Genomic DNA, 23,546 nt, shown 5'->3' with positions numbered 1-23,546 from the left:
AATGTAAAAAATGACTATTAGCATGGGAGATTTTTTATTTTTTAAAGATTTATTTAGTTATTCATGAGAGACACACAGAGAGAGGCAGAAACATAGGCAGAGGGAGAGAAGCAGGCTCCTCACAGGGAGCCTGATATGGGACTTGATCCTAGGACCCCGGGATCACACCCTGAGCCAAAAGCAGTTGCTCAACCACTGAGCCACCCAGGTGTCCTGTATGGGATATTTTTTAGAACAAATATTAAGAGATAGAAGGATGATTTCTGTGGCAGCACATATATTAAATTGGAAAGATATAGAGAAGATTAGCATGGTCCCTGTACCAGGATAACACACAAATTTGTGAAGCATTCCATATTAAAGAGAGACAGAGAGAGAAGTGGAAGTTCCTTCTAAATAATATTTAAAATTGAGAGCCATAAAAAGAAAACATTAATACACACGACTGCGTTAAAAACATTTCTACACAGCAGAAAGCCTAAACAGAAAAATTAGAGAAAGAAATACTTACAATGCTTAAAAGAAGGACCTCATAGTTCAGTGTAAAGCATTAGCTGACTAGTAGGAAAAAAATCTTAGAAAATGTACAAAGGACCTGAATAAGCAATGGTTCCTTTACGTGGTTCCACCACGTAAAAGGAGGATGGATCTCATTGAAAATGAAAGAAATAGAAGTTAAAATCATGGACACCACTTTTCATCTACCAGATATATCAGATGGTCTTGCAAGATCAGTAAATTAGATAATACACAGGCTGGAAAAAGGCAGTCCTGAATGTTGATGGTGGGAGTATAAGCCTCACTACCTTCCAAGGAATTAGGCATTATCTTTCCGAAGTACACATACATTTAAACTTGATAATTCAACTCCTAGGAGTTGATTCTACTGATAATCAGGCACACAGGTGCATATGGAACAAATATTTATTGTGCCACTTTTTGTAGTGGCCTAACACTAGACAAAATCTAAATACTTATTTAAATGGATAATCATTAATATAGCTATTAAAAATCAGGTAGATCTATGTAGACCAACATGAAATAATCCTCTAGATATGCTATTGAGTTTTGAAAGATGCACAGAATGGTGTACTCTTATTTGTGGCATTTCAAATAAGTGAGCAAATGATGAACCAGTCTAAAAATGAAATAGGGCAGGTGGCTATCACAACACATACAAAATATAATTTACACATGAAATAGGAAAGAACTAAACATATAATAGTAATACTGTATAATATTATTGTGTACCTATAAGCATTTTAGGAAAGCATAAACAATAGTATTTTTTATGTTTTTATAAACCCGACTTAAGGAAGACCTTCCTTTTTTTAAATTTTATTTTATTTTATTTATTTATGATAGTCACATAGAGAGAGAGAGGGGCAGAGACATAGGCAGAGGGAGAAGCAGGCTCCATGCACTGGGAGCCTGACGTGGGATTCGATCCCGGGTCTCCAGGATCGCGCCCTGGGCCAAAGGCAGGCGCCAAACCGCTGCGCCACCCAGGGATCCCCTAAGGAAGACCTTCTTAAGTGGAACCACCCAGTGGTTCTTAAGTGAAATAAATTGATAGATTTCACTACATGAAGATTTAAAAACTTCTGACTATCAAGAGATAGCATAAACAAAGCTTTAAGAAAGGGAATTAATATCAGAAAATATTTTAATGCATAATAGAGACGCATGCATATATCTACATATGTAAAGAGCTCCTATAAATCATTAAGGAAAAAAAAAGATAAAGGACCAAACAGAAAAGGGTTTGCAAAACCCAAGTGCAAACCCTATAGGGACTTAACAGGTCATTGGAAGAGATCAGTGACCTGTTCCAAGAGAAGAGGGACATGAGGTGCAGGACTGCACCTACTCCACTAGAAAAAAGAGCTTTTCTTCTGTTCCAGCCACTTATTGTCATTGAGGGCCCAATGCTGGAGAGCCGTCAAATATCCAGGAGAAGCTAGAAATATGAATTTAAAATATGTTAAATATCCCAATTTCTAAATGTTGGCAACTAATTACAAGAACTACAAAATGCTGTGTAGAATGAGCAAAATATGCATTTTCAAACTTTGTTTTAGAAAATGAACAAAGGAGGATCCCTGGGTGGCTCAGCGGTTCAGTGCCTGCTTTTGGCCCAGGGCATGATCCTGAAGTCCCAGGATCCAGTCCCGCTTCGGGCTCCCAGCCTGGAGCCTGCTTTTCCCTCTGCCTGTGTCTCTGCCTCTCTCTCTCTCTCTATGTCTATCATGAATAAATGAATAAAATCTTAAAAAAGAAAATGAACAAAGGCTGAAAATGGGCCATTCGTAGGAGCACAAATGGCCAGAAGAAACTTTAAAATATGACCAACTTCATTCAGTCAGAGAAAGGCAAAATGAAATAATGAGATATATTTTTCACCCACCACAGTGACTGAAATTAATAAGATTAGATAATATTGTGTGTGGATAGAAAGCTTAATAAAACAGATCAATTTTATACCCAGTTGGGAAGAGTTTAAGTGTTGATATCTTTTTCCAAAGGGCATTTTGATGCTATCAAAATTAAAATTTTAAGGGCATGCCCTTTGATTCAGTAATTCAATTCTTAAGGATTTATTCTACTAAAATATTTTTCACCTGTGCATATTTGTGCACAGGTGAACATTTAGTATTCTTTGTTATATTGCTTATAATTATGAGACATTGGAAAATCTCATTCCCTATGGAAGGACAAAATTTTGGTTGAATCCTCACTGTATAATATTGTGCAGTCACTGAAAAGGATGAGGTACCTCTCTATGGCATTGAAAGAACTAAAGATGTATTATATGAAAAGAACAAGTTATAGAACAATACATATTATATGCGATATCACTTATATGAAAATTATTTGTATGTGTGCACATGAATGTATAATGAACAGCCTGGAAGGCTCCACTTGGATTACTAGCTGTGTTAACTCTGGGAAAGAAGTGTTCGATGGTGGTGGAAACAGTGTAGTACTGGAGCATTTTTACTTTTTTCTTAGATTTTTTAAACTTAGATCAGATTGGCAGGCTTAATGTGTAAATGATCACATAGCAAAAATTTTAGGTTTTGTGGGTCATGGTTTCAGTCACAATTACTCAACTCTGACGTAGCAGGAAAACAGCCACAGACAAAATATAAATAAATAGGGGTGGCTGTGTTCCAATAAAACTTTATTTATCTGAAAAGACAGGGGGCTGGATTGGGCTCAGGGCTGTGGTTTGTCAGTTCTGTTTTAAATGTTTTTCTACTTTCTATAGATGTTTGAATCTTTTAATAAAGAAAATATATTTATACCTTTGTGTTTATAAAAATTTCTACCCCACCTGCATTATATTGGGGTAAGGCAAAGGAAATAGCATAACATTTTATCTATTTATATATTGAACCAGTTTTCAAAAATGCCACTCATGGATGAATTTATTTATCTCATTAGTGGTTTAAAAGAGCACATTTATTGTGTACTACATTTTGACATACATTTGGATCCGTTTTTGGACTCGCTCCGATCCTGCACCAGGGCCAAATTTTCATTACAAAAGCTTTATAAATCTACTTTTATGTGTTAAGGCTAGTTCTCACCTCACTTTTTTTCTCTTCTAGAATTTTCTTTCTTTCTTTCTTTCTTTCTTTCTTTCTTTCTTTCTTTCTTTCTTTCTTTCTTCTTTCTTTCTTTCTTTCTTTCTCTTTCTTTCTTTTCTTTCTATTTTATTTATTTGACAGAGAGAAAGCATGAGCACAAGCAGGGGGAGCAGCAGGCAGAAGGAGAGAGAGAAGCAAGTAGGTCCCTGGATCATGACCTGAGCAGAAGGCAGATGCTTAACTGACTGAACCATCCAGGTGCCCCTCTTCTCTTCCAGAATTTTCTTAACAGTTTCATAGATTTGTCTTTCAGACTAAAACGTTTATAATGTTTTACCTCAAAAAATCTTGATTTGGATTTTGGATGGCTGTAATTTAGGGTAAGTTGACATCTTTGCATTATTAATTGTCTCTACTGAAGAACTAACTACATATTTCCATTTTTTTTTCAAGTTCTCAATGTCCTCCAACTGAATTTTACAATGTTCTGCACACACTATACATCCTACATGTTTCTTATTAATTATTTTCTATCTGACTATGGACACTATAAATTGTATCATTCAACACTAGCTGGAACTCCCTTCTAGCATGCTTCCTGTAAAGACCGAAAGGCTAAAGAACACATTTTCTAGATTCTGTAGTGGGGCCCTGAATATGACGTGAGTTCTATGGAACTGACGCACCAGCTTCCTAAAATTTAGGAAGACAGCAGTAAGAACCAAGAGGAGATCCATTTGGAAGATCTCATGACCAAGGTGCTCAGTGCCATTGGGATTTTCTCTAGAACATTCCTGCAGTGTGAGTGGGGTATTGCTGTAGGTAGGGTTGCTCCTCCTTGTGTGGCAACCATGCTTGGCTCCCAAATATCATAAACTTCCTAATTTCTTGTAGTAAACTTGTTTTTATTTAAGGTAGAGTAGATTATGTGGTTTGTAGTCCTGTCTGATATTCATGCATGTTTCATTTTATTATAAAAGGGATATTTTATTCCCTCATATCTTCTGATTATTGATTATATATGAGAAAGCTATTAGTTTTTTTTCTGTATTAAATTTGTAACTAGCTACCTAACTTAATTCAGATTGTTTCTGATCATTTATAATGAAATTTCTTGTTTTCCAGTCATATAATCATATTCCCAAATAATATTACTTTTGCCTCTTTCATTCCCGTATTTATTCCTGACTTCTTGCCTTCCAAAGTGCATTGACTCGCAATAACATTACATGCCATTACACTGACTTCAGATCAATGTTAAATAATAAAGGATAAATTGGACATCTGCATGTTGCATTAATAATTGTGATGTTTGGGATCCCTGGGTGGTGCAGCGGTTTAGCGCCTGCCTTTGGCCCGGGGCGCGATCCTGGAGACCTGGGATCGAATCCCACGTCGGGCTCCCGGCACATGGGGCCTGCTTCTCCCTCTGCCTGTGTCTCTGCCTCTCTCTCTCTCTGACTATCATAAATAAATAAAAATTAAAAAAAAATAATGGTGATGTTTTTATCAGGAAGAGCAATACTAGATTTTGCTTTGTTGTACATTAATCATGTGGAGAATTCACGTATCAGTATTTTCACATTTTTAAATCATAATACGGTGTTGAAATTGGTCAAATGAAAGCATCTCAGGAGATAATCATATCTTCTCTGATATGGCGAGTTACATTTAAGACTTTCTGATTGCCAGTGCCAAACAGCACTGCAGAAGGATTATCAGAGACTCGTGGCAGGCCCTCACTGTGGAGTTCTTTACAGAAAGTACCATTCTGACTCATTTAATGCTTCTTGCCTTGAATTCCTCTTTGCCTGATATTGATACCACACCCTTCGTGTATTTTCCACCCGGACTGGCAGAAAATCTACCATCTCACCCTCGGAGATCCTCATGCCCCTGCCCTGGGTTATCTGTGAAGTCTGAGGGAACAAATCCTTTCTAAAAGGGGTCAGCTCAACCTCCACTGGTAGCTGAACAAGGCGCCACAGCCGTGTCCTGCTCCCTGTCTGGGCCACTGCTGCTGGGAGGCCTCACAGGCCTGCTCCTGCCGAGGGCCACTAGGGCCCCCACGAGAACATCTCTGATGCTCATCTCCTCCCCTCTGGGCTATGCTTGGCCTAACATGGCCGTCCTCGACTCCCCTAAACACAGTCCTAAGACCCAGTCCCTTCTATAGAATTCATCTCTCTGAGGTGCTCTCCCCAAGCTGACTCATCTGTCCCACAGACATGAGGCCTCTTGTAGGTCTCTGACCCCCATCAAGAGCCTTTCCTTTTCAACTCTCCAAACGTGAAAGGTTCCTTTCAGTCCTCTCCCTGGACAATATAGCTTGACTCTGTATTCAAGGCTTCAAAAACACAATGGCATGTTTATGTTTTATCTTAAACTTTATAACCCCCCCTAAGCTGGTTACTCTCTTCCCTCCTCTTCCATCTCCTCCTCTTCATCACAGTGGAGGGGGATAAAGAGAGAGACCTAACCATGGGTAAGGGGAGAGACAAGAAGAAACCGATCACATAGGGTGAAGGTGGGGTAGGAGAGGAGCCAATCACTGAGATGAGAAGGAACCAATCCACTTTAGAAAACCAGTTACACCCATCACAAACCACAATGTGGAAGTTAGGGTGACACTTACACGCTAAAACTCCAAAAAATAAAATCATGTTAAATTCTCTAAAGGTCACCCTTTTTCACTTTGGGATTTGTGTGTTGTGTTTCAATCATGTGCCTGTGCCTTAAAGGTTGGTAATGTGCTTTTAGTTCTGTGATTACCTTTGTGATTTTAAGTATATTAAGATCTCTGTTTCTGGACTCACCGGATCTGGACAGTATCTTTATGATTCTTCCTGATGGAAAATGTGGAAACTTTTTCCTTTTACTTCTTCACACATTCTGTTCCTCCTCTCCAAGTCTTGCAGTGAGGAAAAAATGTACCACTCAAATATACAGAAAATGTAGCTTCATTTCAAGTAACTGAGCTGATTTCATTCTGGAGTGTCTATTCCCATTTAGCGGTAGATTGGAATGCTAAACGTAGCAGTGGCAAACAGTACTAACAAAATAAAACTTTCATTATTCCAACCCTGTTTTTTCCCCAAAGAATCTTAACATTGTCCATTCTAGGTGCCTTAGGCTAATCAGATTAAAACTGTCTCTGAGGGGTATGGTTACCGGATTTAGCATATCAAACACAAAACATTTGAATGGGACAGATTTATACTTAAAATAAAAAATCATTGTTTATCTGAAATTTAAATTTAACCGGGCATCCTGCATTTCCTCTCAATTCTACTTGGGATGGGAAAGGAAAGGCGAGGAAGAGGAGCAGAAAGGAAACAGAAGGGAAATGTTGGATTTATCAGAGACTTTCCTCTTCTCCTTGGGCGGTGTGCAGGCATCAGGAAGCCTGAGTTCTATCATCACGGGGGTGGGGCAGTCTGGTCTCCACCTTTACTCTCTAATGGCTCCTGGTGACCGCTGGTTGAGGTGAGGTTTATTTTGTAGACTTTGGGCGTGGCTCTCTGTTTCAGTTCACTGATGAACTTGTGTGGCTGCCAGGACTTGTGATCCATTTTCTTGGCCCAGGCTGTGCCAGGATGGCTCCAAGAATCTCACTGTTGCTCCCTGATGATTGGTCCCTCCTTACAGGTGTTGAAAGGGGTCCAATTGTATCTTCCATCTGGCCCCAGACAGGGGATGGAGTGGGGTACATCACCATAGCCTGCCCCTGCAGCTGGGGGTGAGGGAGCCCATGTGAGGGAGAACCCTACACAACCACATACCTGGGGAAAGGTCAAGGGGTGGGGGGAGTAGGTTTTGCCAAAATCAATGACAAGATTTGACTTTTCTTTTACCCCACAGCTCCTTCTGTGCCCAATGACTGAAGACAAGAAGATGGTATGGCTGAACAAGCCCTCTTTCAGCCTGGCTTACTCTGCCTGTCTCTCATGCAGAACTCAAGTGTGAGGGGAATGTTCTCCTTGCTTCTACAGCCAGCCCTTGCCCTCTGACCCCCTCCCTTTCCAGAAGAACATCTTGGTTAGGTTTTCAGAACAATGTCTTTTACTTTTAGAGAATCTCTTCTCTATTATGAGGCTTGTATAGATGTACGTTTGCTTAAGCATTAGAATAAAAAACTTTATTCTGCTGTCTTTAGAGTTCCATAATTTTAATGACTATACATTAGTCTTGGAATTTTTTTTTTTTAAGATTTTATTTATTTACTCATGAAAGACTCAAAGAAAGAAAGAGGCACAGACACAGGCAGAGGGAGAAGCAGGCTCCATGCAGGGAGCCCGACGTGGGACTCGATCTCAAGTCTCCAGGATCACACCCTAGGCTGAAGGCGGCACTAAACGGCTGAGCCACTTGGGCTACCCTAGTCTGGGAAATTAATCCCGTTTCTCTCTCTCTCTTTTTGCTAATCCAGTTTCTAGCAACTGTTTCTTATTGTTAGATACCTGCACATTCTAATTTTTTTCCTTCAAAATAAACTTTGTGAACAAAAATATTCCTGGAGTTTTGTGTTTTACATTGTTTCATCATTTTTCATCATCAACACTGGGATTACTGTGTCAAATGAGAACTTTTTTAAAAAAGATTTTATTTATTTATTCATGAGAGACACACAGAGAGAAGCAGAGCCATAGGCAGAGGGAGAAGCAGGCTCCATGCAGTGAGCCGGATGCAGGACTTGACCCTGGATCCGGGGACCATGCCCTGAGCCAAAGGCAGATGTCTAACCGTTGAGCCTCTCAGGCATCCCTCAAATGAGAACTTTAAGAGCATCCTTGGTACACATAACTAACTTGCTTTCTAGAAGGACTGTTATATGCTAGGGAAAAAAATGGGATGTGATTCATAGTTTATTGTGATGATATATTCCAAAGACCAAAAATGGCTCAAACCCTGCTTTAGCCACGAATGCTCTAACCTACAGAGATGCTGATGAGGGCATATGAATGAAGGAGAACACGGTCATTGGCTGAGACATTGGCCCCCAACTTCCGTGTAGTTCTTAATATGAACCAGGTGGAAACTTAATGGAAGTACTTGGCCCTATGCCCAGATCTAGGTCTTAGACCTCACCGTCATGATGGTGGGGCTGAGGGGGGTACCATCTCACAGAAAAGCAGAAAGCAAGGGTTCTGAAAACTGTTCCAACCTTGAAGTTAGTGTACATGTAGACTGTCTACCTGGGGTCTTTCCACACCATATTCGCAGGTGGGGGCTGCCCATCAGGGAACCCTGTCTGGTTGTGATCACTGGGAACCCAACCCAAAATCAGGAAGTGCTTCTTACCCTTGAGTATCAGAAAATCCTGCACTGACCTCGTGGACCTGGTTCTCAGATATTTCCTGCTGCTTCCCTGTGATGTTCCCATTTGTCACCTTTTAGTCTTTGTGACAACCTTTCTCATATTGATCAGGAAAGCTGCTGGCATCAGCCATTCAAGTTTAGCCCAGGGGCTCCTGACACATTAGGCAAGAAGTCACACCACTTTTTCATTCCAAACTATAGTTAACTATGTGACTTAAACAATTTTACCAAAAAATATAATCCAAAGAGTAAGCTAGCATTATAAAAACAATTCATGAAATAATGGGTTCTTAAAACAGAATCCCACAAGGAAATGAAATACTTCCTTTGCTCTCAGAATCAGTAAAGTCCCTGACCTTTCCTCCTGAGCTTTAATTGTACTTGGTCCCAGCTGGGTAGAGCCGAATGTGGGGTGAGGAGATGCTTTGGGTTCCTCCCTCAGTAGTTGTGGACTGGACTGGCTTGTTCCAGGTCTGTCATGCCCCTCAGCATGACACATCTTACACACCCCTTGTTTCTGGAGGCACTCAAATAGAATCAGCTTTTTTAAAAAAAAATATTTTATTTATTTATTTATTCATGAGAGACACACACAGAGGGGCAGAGACACAGGCAGAGGGAGAAGCAGGCCCCATGCAGGGAGCCTGACGCCGGACTCGATCCCAGTTTTCCAGGATCACGCCCTGGGCTGAAGGTGGTACCAAACCGCTAAGCCACCCGGGCTGTCCCTAGGATCAGCCTAATAGCCATACACACTTTATTTCCCAAACAGAAGTAAGACTCCTAAGATGTAGCACACTTTACAATCAAGGACTGTCAAAAGCTTGTGCTAATGAGGAAAGGGAAGAAGAAAGGGAAAATTTTTATTTATTAATTTTTTTTTGGAAAGGGAAAGGTTTTTAAATTTATATCTCTGAAAGCTTTGTCAAGCTCACTGGAAACATTTTGTCTGGTGGAAGAGCCAGGAACACTCATGCAGATCCATTCAGCACAGGAGCTAGGATACTTCTTTCAGTAAATTGCGATTAGTCAGAAAGGACCCTGGGGAAGCACACCTGGATGAGGCCACCTGAGGCCCTTTCTTAGCTTAAGGAAGGACTTGAGCCATGCAGGTAGATGTTTCTGACGGATCGCTGTGACGAAAGTGGTGCCAAGGTCTTATGGTACTTTTTGCAGTCTACATTAGCCCTCCTTGCTCCCTCTGCCTCCATCCCAACCAGCCAAGCAGCCAAGGAGGATTTGGGGAAGAATCTAATGCTAATGCTTTCAACCTCTGGTCACCTGCTTCCCCATGTGCACCTTGGGGTATGGACTCTGCCTTCCCTGGGACCCCTGAGAGCCAGGATTGTGTAAGCTTCCAGTGTTTATTGAATTTTAGTTTATCTTCTGAGGAGCCAGAGCATAATCCCCAGGAAAGCTGTTGGAGAAGAAGCAGTTTCTAAACTCCTACTTCTAGAAATATTGATATTAATGGTGAAACCTAGCAGTTGTTGAACAGATAGCACCTATCAGGCACTGTTTTCAGTTCTATGTATCTACAAAATCATTTTATCTTTCTGTTATCAGCAGTATTAGAAGGCAAGGCGCCCCCCATCCTGTAGAGGCCTAGCCCACCCAGGGTGGAAGAGGCTCTGAGCACAAGCAGAGCTTCTTTGCCAGTCTCAGTCAGGGTAGCAACACAGGCAGGTTGTGCAGAAAGGACTTGTACGGGGCTGCTTGTTTCTGTCCACGGCAGATGTGAGGCAGCAGCCTAGGGTGCCTGATACCAAGACCACATTAATGACAATTTCCTGGGGCCTCTTCCTGGGTGTGTACAGGGATGTGACACAGGCTGTTGGGCTGGGCAACTTGCCTGGCTGTGCCACTGTGGGCTGTCTGAACTGTCACTGGGAATACTTGGGTGACCCTGGACACATATTTGGAGTGGTCTGAGCACTTGATGTTGAGACCGTAATTTATATGACAAACATGTATTAAGCACCCACGGCGCACCAGTCACAGCACTAAACAAACTTATTTGAGCACTTCATTGCTTTCTGGCACCATAAGATGTTCCAAGTTCACCCTGAATTTTTTTTTCTCCTCCAGTCCTGGAATCAATCACTCCTTCAGGGAGCTCTGATTTGTTATATTGGAGAATGATATTTAGAAGCCAAAGTCTGGTGTTCTCATTGGCACTAGAGTGTCATTGCCTGTGTTAGCTTGTCCTAAGAACTCAAGAGCTAACCTGAAGGAGCTCTAAAAAACAAAAGCTAAAGCAATTTGAGTAGCCAAATAAATAATGCCAGTATTAGACTCTAACCCATAGAAAAAAGTAACTGTCCATTAGGTCATCCTGATATAAATAAATAATTGAAGGAATAAATGGAGGAGTAGGAACATCCGTTACTTATAAAATTCCTATTAATAAATGGAGATAGAAAGACAGAAGTTGAAAGTTCCTTTTTGGCAAACTTCTCAGTACCAACTGTTACAGACTGGACCCACTAATGGATACTATAAGTTTGAGGAGATGCAGGATCTTTGCCTACTCTTAAAGCATTTTCCTCCAAATATTTGCAAATGACAAAAGTGAAAGTAGTAGCTTTGCGATGAGGAAACACCATCTTAATCAAGTGATCAAGGTTAACATACCAGTAACAACCCTGTGATAGTATGTCCTGAGAGCAAGCACATCTGGGGAGTCCTGGCCTCAAATCCATAACTTCCTCCAAATCAGGAGAAAACATCAGACAAATAATAATACCATTTTATGAAATAATGCATCCATACTCTTCAAAATGTCAAGGTCATGAATGACAAGGCAAGCTTGAAACTGTCACATATTAGAGGACAAGAGAAAGAAATCAGCACTAAGTGCAATGCTCACTCCAGGAACAGAAAAAGGTGGAAAAAGCAGTGAAACTCTTGATAAGGTCTATAGTTCTGGTTTTGATCATCCTGCTGTGGTCACTTAAAATATTAACATTAGTGGGGGACACCTGGGTGGCTCAGTGGTTGAGCGTCTACCTTTGGCTCAGGGCATAATCCCAGAGTCCTGGGATCGAGTCCCACCTCAGGCTTCCTGAATGGAGCCTGCTTCTCCCTCTGCCTGTGTCTCTGCCTCTCTCTCTGTGTCCCTCATAAATAAATAAATAAAATCTTTAAAAAAAAGATATTAACATTAGTGGAACCTAGGGGAGGGGAGTACTCTTTTTGCAACCTTTCTATAAATCTAAAGTTAATACAAATAGAAAATTTAAAAAAAAGAAGGAAGAATGAAAAAAAAATAAACCAATAAACCCAACACTTTTTCCCCCCTAGGGATCCACGTAGTTGTACATCCTTGGGTGAGATACTTAGGTCCTCATCTGTAAAGTAGGAATCATGTAGAGTTAACTTGGGTGCAGGGCTCAGGCCACTGCCTGGCTCATGGTGGGCACTGATGAGAGAGAAACTGTAATTATTCGATGTTCTCGAACCGTGTGTACCCCCCCTTGGCTGGAGTTAGCCTCCTGGGCTCCAGCAGCTCGGGCAAATTTAAGAGTGTACAAATTGCCATACATAAAGAGCAAAGAGAAGGTTGTGCATCCCCTGGGGCAGGGAGAGTTGGGGGGGCGGGGCAGTGGGGTGGGGTGGGCACAAGGTTCCTGCCTCAGGAAAAGACACGCTGAAGGACATCCCTCCTAAATCATACCTGCCCCTAAAAGTGATTGCCTGGGAGTTAAGGCTTCCTTTTTAGGTCTCTATAGCACCAGCATCTAGCAAGGAAACACACACACATACACACACACAGGAGAACTATGATTAAATACTTTTTTATTGATTTTTAATAAGATTTTATTTATTTATTCATGAGAGACGCAGAGAGGCAGAGACACAGGCACAGGGAGAAGCAGGCTCTTCACAGGGAGCGGGATGCAGGACTCGATCCTCGGACCGCGGGATCACGCCCTGAGCCAATGGCAGACACTCAGCCACTGAGCCACCCAGGTGTCCCCTCTTTTATTGATTTTTAATGCACAGGATAATACTCCTGTCTAAAAATATATGGAAAAAATCATAGAGTATGATCGAATACAGAGCTTATCATGTAAAAAGGTAAATATCCAGAAGTGGGGACTAAAAGAACATAATACACCACGACGTCAACGACAGTTGCACGTGGGTCATGGGATGAAGGGAAGGTTTCCCTACCTGCAGTCTGTCCTTGTTATCCTGTACTTGTAGTTTGTGCTCGCCGAGCCCCGACGATGAAAGCTCCTGGCCAGCACGGTGTCCTGTGATCCTGCCCCAGGTGATTCCCTCAGGCCACCGCGGTGGTGGAGCACAGACTGCTGAGCTTGAAAGAACTGAACTGAGTCAGCTGGAGGGTGATGCAGAGAGAGGGTGCTCCCCCGAGAGCCCCCACCCGCACCCCCGCGGGGTCGGCAGGCAGGAGAGGGCAGGGTGCTGCTGGCCTGCCTCAGGGGACACCCAGGGCCGGGGGACACTGGGGCTGTGGGCACCAGGACAGGAAGGAACAGCACCACCCAGTGAGAACCCCACCCGGCGGAGCTTTAGGCAAGAGGCTGTACCCCTCCTGGGAAAGACTCCCTCCTTCAAAGAACTTTGGTTCTACTCACTGTTTTCATTGGTGATGATAATTTATGGAGACGTGCTTTTTTGCTGAGTGATTTCTGTTGCTTTCTCTTTTTTCCCATTTCTTAAACTTCTTGCCCAAACGAGATGGCCAGGTGTGCAATCGTGTGGGCCAGGTGAGCTCCAGGAGCGGCGTAGGGAAGGAGCCCCTGCATCGGCTGGGCTGCTGGAGGATCCGGGCTCAGGTTCTTCCAAGTGTAATTCCTCAGGTGGAGGAAGCCGGAGGACCTGGCAGGATAACGGTATCTGGGAGGAAGTCTGAGTCCAAATTTATGTGATGATTCTTCTGCTCACCTGTCATGATAATGATGGTCCTTGGAGCTATGGGGGGCCTCAGGATGGAGGCTGCAGGGCAGAAGTGTTGACTGGCCTCAGATGCCCTAAGGTTTCCTAAAAGCTTCTGGATGGCCTTTTCTGTCTCTGGAACATGATTCCCTTTGAAAAAGCTTTCTAATTCTTTTGCAACAATTTACAATTCTTTTTTCCTTTCTCCTACCCAGAGCTCTATGGCATTAAAATGCAAGCCAATTAAATGCCATTTAAGACCATGGAGACAAAAAGCTTTGAGGGCACCTGTTGTCTGTGAATCACCACTTTGAGGCCTCTTTGACCTTGTAGGGAGAGACACTCCGTTTTGATGTGGGTTCACATTGCTGTGTGACCCACATCTCTCCCTTTACTTTGAAGGGCCCCAGGAAATTAGGTTATTGTTCTCCCCAGAGCCCTGTACTATGTCAGAAGAGAGATGTTAAGTAGACGTGTTGGCTTTTGAAATGAGCATTGCTGGTTGTTTTCATAATGTGACTGGGTAGGATAGTCATGCTACCAAATTAGAGTGTTTTTTTAAGAGCCCAACTCTGTGAAGAGTGCCCTCAGATTCATGTGGTCTGGAACTGGGTCAAGTCCTGCTTTTTGAAGTGCAGAACTTCTATCAACAAGCTTAATTATTGGTGCCAGTTATTGATGATTTAAGGCCAAAACCTTTATCCAGGTGTTTAAGATCTTCCTAAGTTCCTATCTGTTCCTCATCTTTGATCCCCTCTAGGGACCTCCAAAGACCGAAATGTCCCACATCCACTGTTCTCTAGATATGTCTTGGCATTCACTAATCCATCCCTCTACTCACTCATTTCTTCATTCAGTAGACATTTATCCAGCACCCACTGTCCCTCTGAACAAGACTGTCATGGTGCCAGATTTCAATGCACTTATATCTGTAACACTTTTTTTTTTTAATTCAGTGTCCAAACTACATCTCTGAGCCTGAGTGTTCTCCTTGCTTCTGAGGCCAATTCAAATTTCATCTTTTTTTGAGGTTCTCGCTGGTTCATTCATTGTAAAGTATGGCTATGAATTTCAGCCAACTCTCAACCTCAATCCTGCATTTCTCTGGAAATTCACACCCACACCTTCTCTCTTCTCAACCCCCTGCCTATCAGCGTACAACCTCATCTCATACATCACGGAGAAAACAGAAGCAAGGGAGGGGGAATAACCTACTTTTCCACTAACAAATCTGTCAAAGTACCTACATTTGGATAATGCTGGTGATCCCATTCCCTCTCGTCTGCTTACAGGATCTGCTGTGGTCATTAACCCTCTTCTTTCCCCAAAAGTACAGTTTACCTATCTGCTAAATTATTACTCTGAGCACTCAACTATGCTACATGCAATAACTTCCAGCAGAAAATAAAAAAAGCCTCTGTCTCTACCATGTCCTCCTTAACTACAGTCCCATTTTTTTTGCTCTCCTCTGGAGCAATAATGCCTGGCAATGTGAATCTCTACCCATGTGTCCTCACCCCTCCCAAGTTCTTGTAACATGCTGCAGTCAGACGGCAAAGCTCCTCCCCACTGACGCCCTTCTTGTCAAGTGCACGGTTGTCTCCCAGTCCTCGTTTCCCTTGAAACCCCCAGCAGTGTTTGACAGAGTTTATCAATAGCTTCTTCTTGTCATTCTTCTCCTTTGGCTTCTTGGACACCACACTCACCTGGCTTTCCTTCTCTCTCTTTGGCTGCCTTTTCTAAGGATCTTGGCTGGCTCCCCTGCTCCACTATGATTTCTCTGTGTCGCACAGACTGACCCAGTTCTCTGCACTGTATTCGTCTTGTCCAGTCCTGTGGCTCAGAACACCATTTATATTACACTTAAGTTTATATCTTTAGTTCCAATTCTGACCTCTGCCACGACCACCACGTCAGATGTAGAATCATATATTTAATACCTCCCTCGACGTATTCTCTTGAATATCTATTTAATAGATATTTCAAACTTAGTATATCCAAAACGGAGCTGACAATGGACCTAGCCCACACATACCCTTTCACAGTAAATGGTACCATCATCCACTGGATTTTTCAATCCCCAAACCCAAGACGTTTCCTCAATTCTGCTCTTTTTCTAATTGTCTTTTTCTAATTGTCTTCATGTAGTCCATGGAGGCAAATCCTGTCTGCCTTGCTTTCCAAGGAGAATTTGACCCTCTGCTCTCAGCCCCCACCTTTGCTTTCCAGGATATCTGCAAACTTCCTCCCCCTGTTGTCCCTGCTCCCGAGGACCTTCTGTCAGTTCCCCTCAGCCTCCAGAGTCCTGTCTGAACAACCTAGATCAGGGTGTGTGACGAGGCCCCTCAACACCTGCAATGGCTTCTCAGTCTATCCAGGATTTAATCAGTCTCTTGGCCTCTCTTCTTATCACACAGGTTTTTTTGTGGTTCTTCAAATGAACCAGGATTGATTTGGTCTCAGGGTGTTTACATGTCTAGCTCCCTCTACGTAGAGCTTTCTTCCTACAGAAGAAAGTGAGAGTGAGAGTGCACTCACTCTCTTTATCGAGGTCCTGTCCCAGGAGACAGGACCTCCACAGAAGGGGCTTCCCTAACTGCCCTGTTCAGAGTAGGACCCTCCCCACACAGACCCCCAACGCAATCTGTCCCCTTACCCTGCTTTAGCTTTCTTCACTGCATAGATGCCTATCATTAGATGATATATTTGTTTATTTATTGCCTATCTCCTGCTATAGAAAGTACATTCCATGAAGTCAGGGATTTGTCTTGTTCATTCGTCTATTCCTTGTACCTAGAACAGATCCAGCACTTAGTAGGTTCTCAATAAATTTGTTGACAAATCTGTGGATGATCCAGGCTCAAGTGGTCTCTCTTTATTCCTAAAGAGCTGCTGTATTTTTAATCTCTACTCATGCGAAGGAAGTGCTGACTTGCATCATTGCACACCCTTCCGTCTCTGTGCGGAGAGCTCAGGGATGAGACTATGCGATGATGCTTCCCGTGCTTTGCATGCTCGTAGCTAGCACAGTGTTCTGTACCCCGAAAGCGTTAAATGTGTATATGTTGATGTGGTAGCGACTTCAGTGTTCCTTTTGACGCTAGCATTTTAAAGAGAAGTTTCAGTAAACTTAAACCAAAGTCGGGTCTCAAGGAACACAAATCAAGCCCCAACTGGTAAATTGAAGGCTACTCTCACAGCACTAGGTTTATTTCTCTCGTAAGAGATAAAGTGGAGAGAATTAGGCAATCAAATTCCCGCATGCTGGGCCTCTACTCCTCCTTGGGTATGCCGACTAATCATTCTCAAGATGTGATCCACAGAGCCCTTTGGGAAGGAGGGTTTAAGCCATTAAAGCTATTTTCATAATAATCCCAAGTTGATTTGCCTCTGCACCATGTTGATATTTACATTTATGCTGCAAAAGTCATGGTGTGTCAAAGATGCTGATGGACAGTTCACCGTGGTGGCACCCAAATGCACTAGAGCTCATCGGGAAAAACACTTGTGTGATGGAAATACAAGCTCAAGTAGCAGCTTTTCCTTTATACGACAGCATTTTTTGTTCAACAGAGCGACCAACAAACGAATTATTCAAAACTGGGTATCAGGCAGATGTTACCTCAACAACAAAGTGAGCCCGTTATATGATGAAAACCAAGGGACAGTATTTGCTGCCAATAACAACATTCAAGCTCTTAAGTGAAAGAAATTTGGAAAATTTTGATAGCTTTCCAGTACTTCTGGGCTTTTCTTATGAGATCAGTGGTTGTTGTATTTTTTAAAAATGGGACTTTTGGTCTTGTAAAATGAAATGAATCAAAGTTAGATCTGTCTGTAGAACTCATGGAGTCAGTATTTTCTAAATAGCAGTGCATGAGCTACCCAACCAGGCCTATTCAAAATGCAAGACAGAACCAGGATTTTAATTACAGACTGCGTATAGTTCATTGACATAGATTCAGATTCCACATCATAACTAACTTTTTAAAAAGTACCACTTGTTGAATTTTGGTGTAGTACCAAAGGAGAATATCCACAAGTACTTTAAGAGACTATTACAGTGCTCCTCTCTTTCCAACAGTGTGATTTTGTGAGCCCGGGTTATATTAATCTCCTTTGACCAAAATAATCTATTGAGCTGATTTGAATGCAGCAGCAGAGATGGGAAAACAGCTATTTTTTAAAAAAGATTTTATTTATTTATTCATGATAGACACACAGAGAGAGGCAGAGACATAGGCAGAGGGAGAGGCAGGCTCCCCACAGGGAGCCGGCTGTGGGACTCGATTCTAGGACCCCGGGATCACACCCTGAACCAAAGGCAAACACTCAACTGCTGAGCTACCCAGGCATCCGGGGAAAACAGCTATTAAAAGAGATTTGCCAAAATAAAAAACCACACCATTCTTCTTAACTTTCTTAAGAAGTGTTATTTTCACAAAAATATCTTTTATTTATTTATTTTTTTAATTTTTATTTATTCATGATAGGCACACAGTGAGAGAGAGAGAGGCAGACACACAGGCAGAGGGAGAAGCAGGCTCCATGCACCGGGACCCCGACGTGGGATTCGATCCCGGGTCTCCAGGATCGCGCCCTGGGCCAAAGGCAGGCGCCAAAAATATCTTTTATGTGAACTTGTGGGAGGTTTATTCTTTCTGAAAAAATGAATAATATATACCTTAAACTGTTCTCAGTCATAATTTCTACTATGGCAGACACCAGCAGATGCACTCTACATAAATGCAAGCTCTTTGGAGTCCTCAATAATTATTGAGAGTGGAAGGGGTTCCTGGGAGCAGGGGCATGAACACTGCTATGGTAGATGCTATGTGAATGGGGACAGGAAATGGATAGGCTGTGCCTTCCCTCTTCCCGAGGATGGTGAGCTATGGAAGATGTGCTAATTTGAATGGGAGTCACTACAGATGAGGAAGAGGCTCCTGGAAGAGTTATGGATTTTCTGCTTGGTGGTAGAACATGTAGTGTTCTGAATCGAAATAGGGTTGTTACAGCCAGAGGGGCTCCTTATCTCTTGGAGCACTTCAGGCTACTGACACAGTATAAACGGCCATTCCTAAGATTCTTGCTGGAGGAGGCCGAGAATGTTTCTCCTCATAGCCCGTGTCCTTTTCTTCTCTCTTGCCTGGTTATCAAGTGCACTGGCTTCATTATGCTTCACATACATTGTGTTTTATCCAAAATTTCACTTCTTGGAAACTTCTGGAGTTCTTAGCGCCCCTGTAGGTCTCTCTCCCATTTGAGGGTGGGCTTCCCTGAGACAGGCACAGGGCCTGTCCCAACTGGATCCAGGGAGAGGCACCCCCGGCACCCAGTTTGGCACACAGCAGGTCTTTAGAATACGTTTGGGGACTGAATAAATAAAATAGAGTTGTACTGCTGCTCAGGAAGGAGATGAAAATGTTAGGTGGGTTTGTTACTTAATACCTTATCCTGCTTGTCATTTCTACCCAGGCAGAGGCAGCTGCTTAGGGAAACACAGACCCTGGTCTTCCACCAGCCACAACATAGCTGGGAGTTGTTGATCAAGCCCTAGTCTGGGAGTTAGGGGGCCGGGAGCTTGTCCAGACTCAGCCCGTAACTAGCTGTGCGCCTTCAGGTGCATCGCTGTCTTCCCTTCCGTCAGGTAAAGACAGAAACTGTCCCCTGGTTACAGAAACAATCATATGGACAAGGATTTTTGACCTCTCACTTGTCTGAAGTGCTAAAGCACCTTGATTATAAATTTGCCTTGAGAAGGGCTTTTATTTCAGAGTTGAGAGTCATCATGTATTTAAAGCTTCTAGTTGGGCCTGCATTCTCTAAGCAACAAAGAAGAATCATTGAGAAGCAAAACAAGATGCAGTGAGGGGCTGAGGAATCTGTAATGCATCTCACCTTGCCTTCAACCAATAAGACTTATGCATGTAGTCACTACCTTTTTATTGATCCCTATGTGCACAAGGGCCAGGACAGCTGTAGGGCCTGGTGAGCTCACAGGGTGGTCAGATTCTGCAAGGTGCTCGCCCTTTCTGGGCCCCAGTCCCCTTGTTTCTAAAGCGCAAAGTTAGAAAAAGATGTTCTTCCAGAACCTTTCCAGGTTGAAACATCTGTGATTTTAATCAGCCACGGAAACATTTCCTCCTTCTCTTTTAAATATCTATTAAAATCTTGGGTAATGGAATTTAAAATTTTTTGAGATTGAACCAGATGTTAAGCCCCACAAAACTCCATTCTTCCTCAGAAGATGAATAACGAGAGACTTCAATAACAAGGGAAAGAAGAGCGAATGCCTCAGGAAGTTTGAAGACCTGTGTCTGTGCATGGTTCTTTCTCACTCAGCATTAAGCCATCTCTAGCTAGGAACACATCAAACCTCCTCTGTTCATCTTGGAAACTCATCCCTTTCTTTACATACAGCTTCATTTGAGGGCCTGATTAATTTTTCATGCCTGTAATTCCCTGGCTCAGCTTCATGCGATGACTTGACTGCCTCAAGGCCTATTATAAATCCAATTATTTTTTACAAGTCCTTCTGTTATATGAGTCGCAGTGATGCCATCGATGGGGCCATTCATTAGTTCTGATGGCAGGCGAAGGAGAGCTCCCTATGTTCTTCCCAGCCCTTTCTTCCCTCTTCCTTCTCTTCCTTTGTCATCTTCTACCCTTCTTCCCGTGGTTGATAAAATCCAAGATCAAAATATTTTTGAAACAACATATCAAAGGGCTCCTGGTTTGACAGATCCCAGAAAAGAATCTAGTTTCAAAGGATGAGCTCATCACTACCTTAAAAAGAAAAGAAGTTTAATCCAAGGAAAGTTGGTTCCCTGGGTTCAACTCAAGGCTGTTAGTCAAATAGCTGAGCTTTCAGGGTCTCAGGAGGGAAGGGAGTGTCCTACACCTGAACTACATCACTGTGTATTTTGAAAGCAGGATGCAGACCCCTGAACTTGGTACATGTCCACGGAAACTTTCTCTGCTTGGAAAAGAGAAAAAAATGTTCTCTTTTGAACTAATGTGTGATCCTCTTCAGGCCCTAATCCCTTAGTTCAACACTAACATTTTTTCCTGTTTATTTTCTTTTCTACCCCTTCAATTTAGATAGTAAAATCGTCTATTGGAGGACATGGACTGTGTGTTACACATCTTTGTGTCTTCTTTTCTTAGTCCGGTACATGGTACATGGAAAGGTCTTCCAGAATGCCAAATAGATGTGTTGGCTCTGTTTTTCAATATGGCAGCCCTTGTCAGGCTAAAAGGGAATACTCATTTTTACAGTGTGAAATTTCAGCATGTCTAAACTCCCCTGATAACTTCCAGGCACTAACTAAAGAGCAAATGCTACTTGCACAGACCCATGGGAGTCTGCAGAATTAGGCTAGTCTGATACTTTAGTCATGTAGCTGTGTTAGAACAACAGGAAAATAATTGAAGCAGCCCAAACATGGAAGTACTGACTCTCATGGAAGTCTTTCCTCTTCATTTGCCAAAGATTTACTGAGCACCTATCATTGCCGAGAAATCTGCTGGGTTCCAAGGATGTAATTAAGTTAATTAAGACATGGCTCTTCCCCACCAAAATGAGGGTGATAAACTGGGTTTAAAGATCTAGAGGGGGAAGTAAAGAACATTCAATTAAATTTGAATTTCAGAAAAACTAGGAATAATGTTCTAGAATACTTGTAGTATAGTATGTCTCATGCAATAAGTGGGACATACTTACATTAAACAATTATCCCTATTTTACCTAAAATTCAAATTGGACTGGGCATCTTGTAGTTTATTTCTGGACAGCCTACAGCACCCACTGAAATGACTGTCTGAGTTCAGGGGAGAGAATCTAATTCTGCCTAATTTTCTCGTGTGAATGATGGTTTAATATTTTTGATATGGTGAGAATGAGCCAAGGAAAATTTCTCAGTGATATTCAAACAGTAGCTATGAACTCACTTAATCTCTCTTAATAGCTACTATTTTCTAATTTTTCAGAAGAGGATATTGAGAGTCACAGGGTTAGCATCCTGCTCAAGTTCACTTAGCTGGTAAGCTGTGCTGAGATTGGAGCCCAGGAAGTCCAAATTCTTAATCACTTAATCACACTCAACCACTGTGCTATACTTATATTGCTGCTCCTAATAATCTGCCATGATAGTCTATTTAGGTTATTTGCTAATCAAAACATTTTCCTATCCATGAGCTTAAATCTTTCATGTGACACACATGCCTTCAATCACTGAGAGTTTTATAGCCATTCAACACATATTTTTTGAACACCATATACCTCACAGCAACGTTGTGAGATTTGTTTGTTATTATATTTTCCCCTTGTACAAGTTGGGACAGAGAGATTAGGTAAATCAGCTTTAATAACAAATCTGCGATTTGAACCAGACCTGGCAGACCTGGCACCTTTAGACCAAGTCCCAGGCCTATGATGGGTCCCCATTTTAAATCCAGTAAACTAAGGATAGGGGCACCTGGGTGGCTCAACAGTTGAGTGTTTGCCTTCGACTCAGGTCATGATCCCGGGGTCCTGAGATCGAGTCCCACATTGGGCTCCCCACAGGGAGCCAGCTTCTCCCTCTGCTTGTATCTGTGCCTCTCTCTCTCAGTGTCTCTCATGAATAAAAAAAAAAAAAAAAGGACAAAACAGAAACAAAACCAAACTATGACATGGAAATCCTAATATTTGTGTAAAGTATAGAACTGCCTTGCTTTCTTTTTTTAAAAATTTATTTATTTATTTATTTATTTATTTATTTATTTATTTATTTATTTGAGAGAGAGTGCACATGAGTGGGGAGGGGCTGAGGAGGAGGGAGAAAGAATCTGAAGCAGATTGCAGTGAGCACAGAGTGCAATGTGGGGCTTGATCCTATGACCATGAAACCATGACCTGAGCCAAAACCAAGAGTCAAATAGTTGCTTAATCAACTCAGTCACCTAGGCACCTGAGAACTGCCTTGATTTTTAGGTCTTTAAAAACAAAAAAGACCTTCCCGTTGGGAGAAAGCATGGTATGGCACATGGACATAACCCTTGAGTAGCCATCAGAGACTACTGTGAGGATTGTTAAAACACAGATAGCTAGGCCCCACCTCTGGAGTTTCTGACCTAGCAGGTGTGGGATGGCCCTGAGAATTTGCACTTCTAACCACTTCCCAGGTGTGCAGATGCTGCTGGTCCATGGACTGTGCCATGAGGGAGAGCCACTGGCATTGTGGGTAAATCTGTGAAGTCAGACAGCCCTGGGTATGAGGCCCAGCCTCTAGTCATGTGACCTTGGCCAAGGTTTGTAGCCTGATTGAGTCTCTGTTCCTCTACCTATAAAAAAAGGCTTTTGGAGCACCTCTCACATTGCTGGCTTTTCCCCAACTCCAGAAGAATTCACCTTGCACTTACTGATGGGTCCCATGTCATGTCTCTGATGGGGAAAGCTGCCTCACAGAGATCTCAGTGGGTTTCTCCCTCTGGGAGGTCAGGTAAGCCCCTCGGGAGGATAGCCCATCTCTGGTGCAGCAAACTTCCACCCTTGGGCATCACGCCTTTTCCATGGGATGCCAGCATATCTCTCCCTGGAGTTTGGCCTCTCACTTGATTATTTGTTGAAATAAGATACATAGATATTTTTTAATCACAGTAGTATGCTGCTTTCACTTGGCAGGTAAGCTGTGGAATACTATGCATTTTAGATTCCTCTTCCTACTCTGAGTCAACAGTACCTAC

The 23,546-nt window shown here is 42.4% G+C and overlaps 1 pseudogene; it reads left to right on the top strand.

Moving 5' to 3' along the window:
* Positions 1–261: 261 nt before the first annotated feature.
* On the top strand, positions 262–362 carry LOC144324458 (U6 spliceosomal RNA; annotated as a pseudogene).
* The last annotated feature ends 23,184 nt before the right edge of the window (positions 363–23,546 follow it).

Source organism: Canis aureus, chromosome 11, assembly GCF_053574225.1.
Source record: "Canis aureus isolate CA01 chromosome 11, VMU_Caureus_v.1.0, whole genome shotgun sequence".
Classification (NCBI taxonomy): Eukaryota; Metazoa; Chordata; class Mammalia; order Carnivora; family Canidae; genus Canis; species Canis aureus.
Note: the sequence above shows the minus strand (reverse complement) of the source record. Positions and strands in the feature narration are given on the sequence as shown.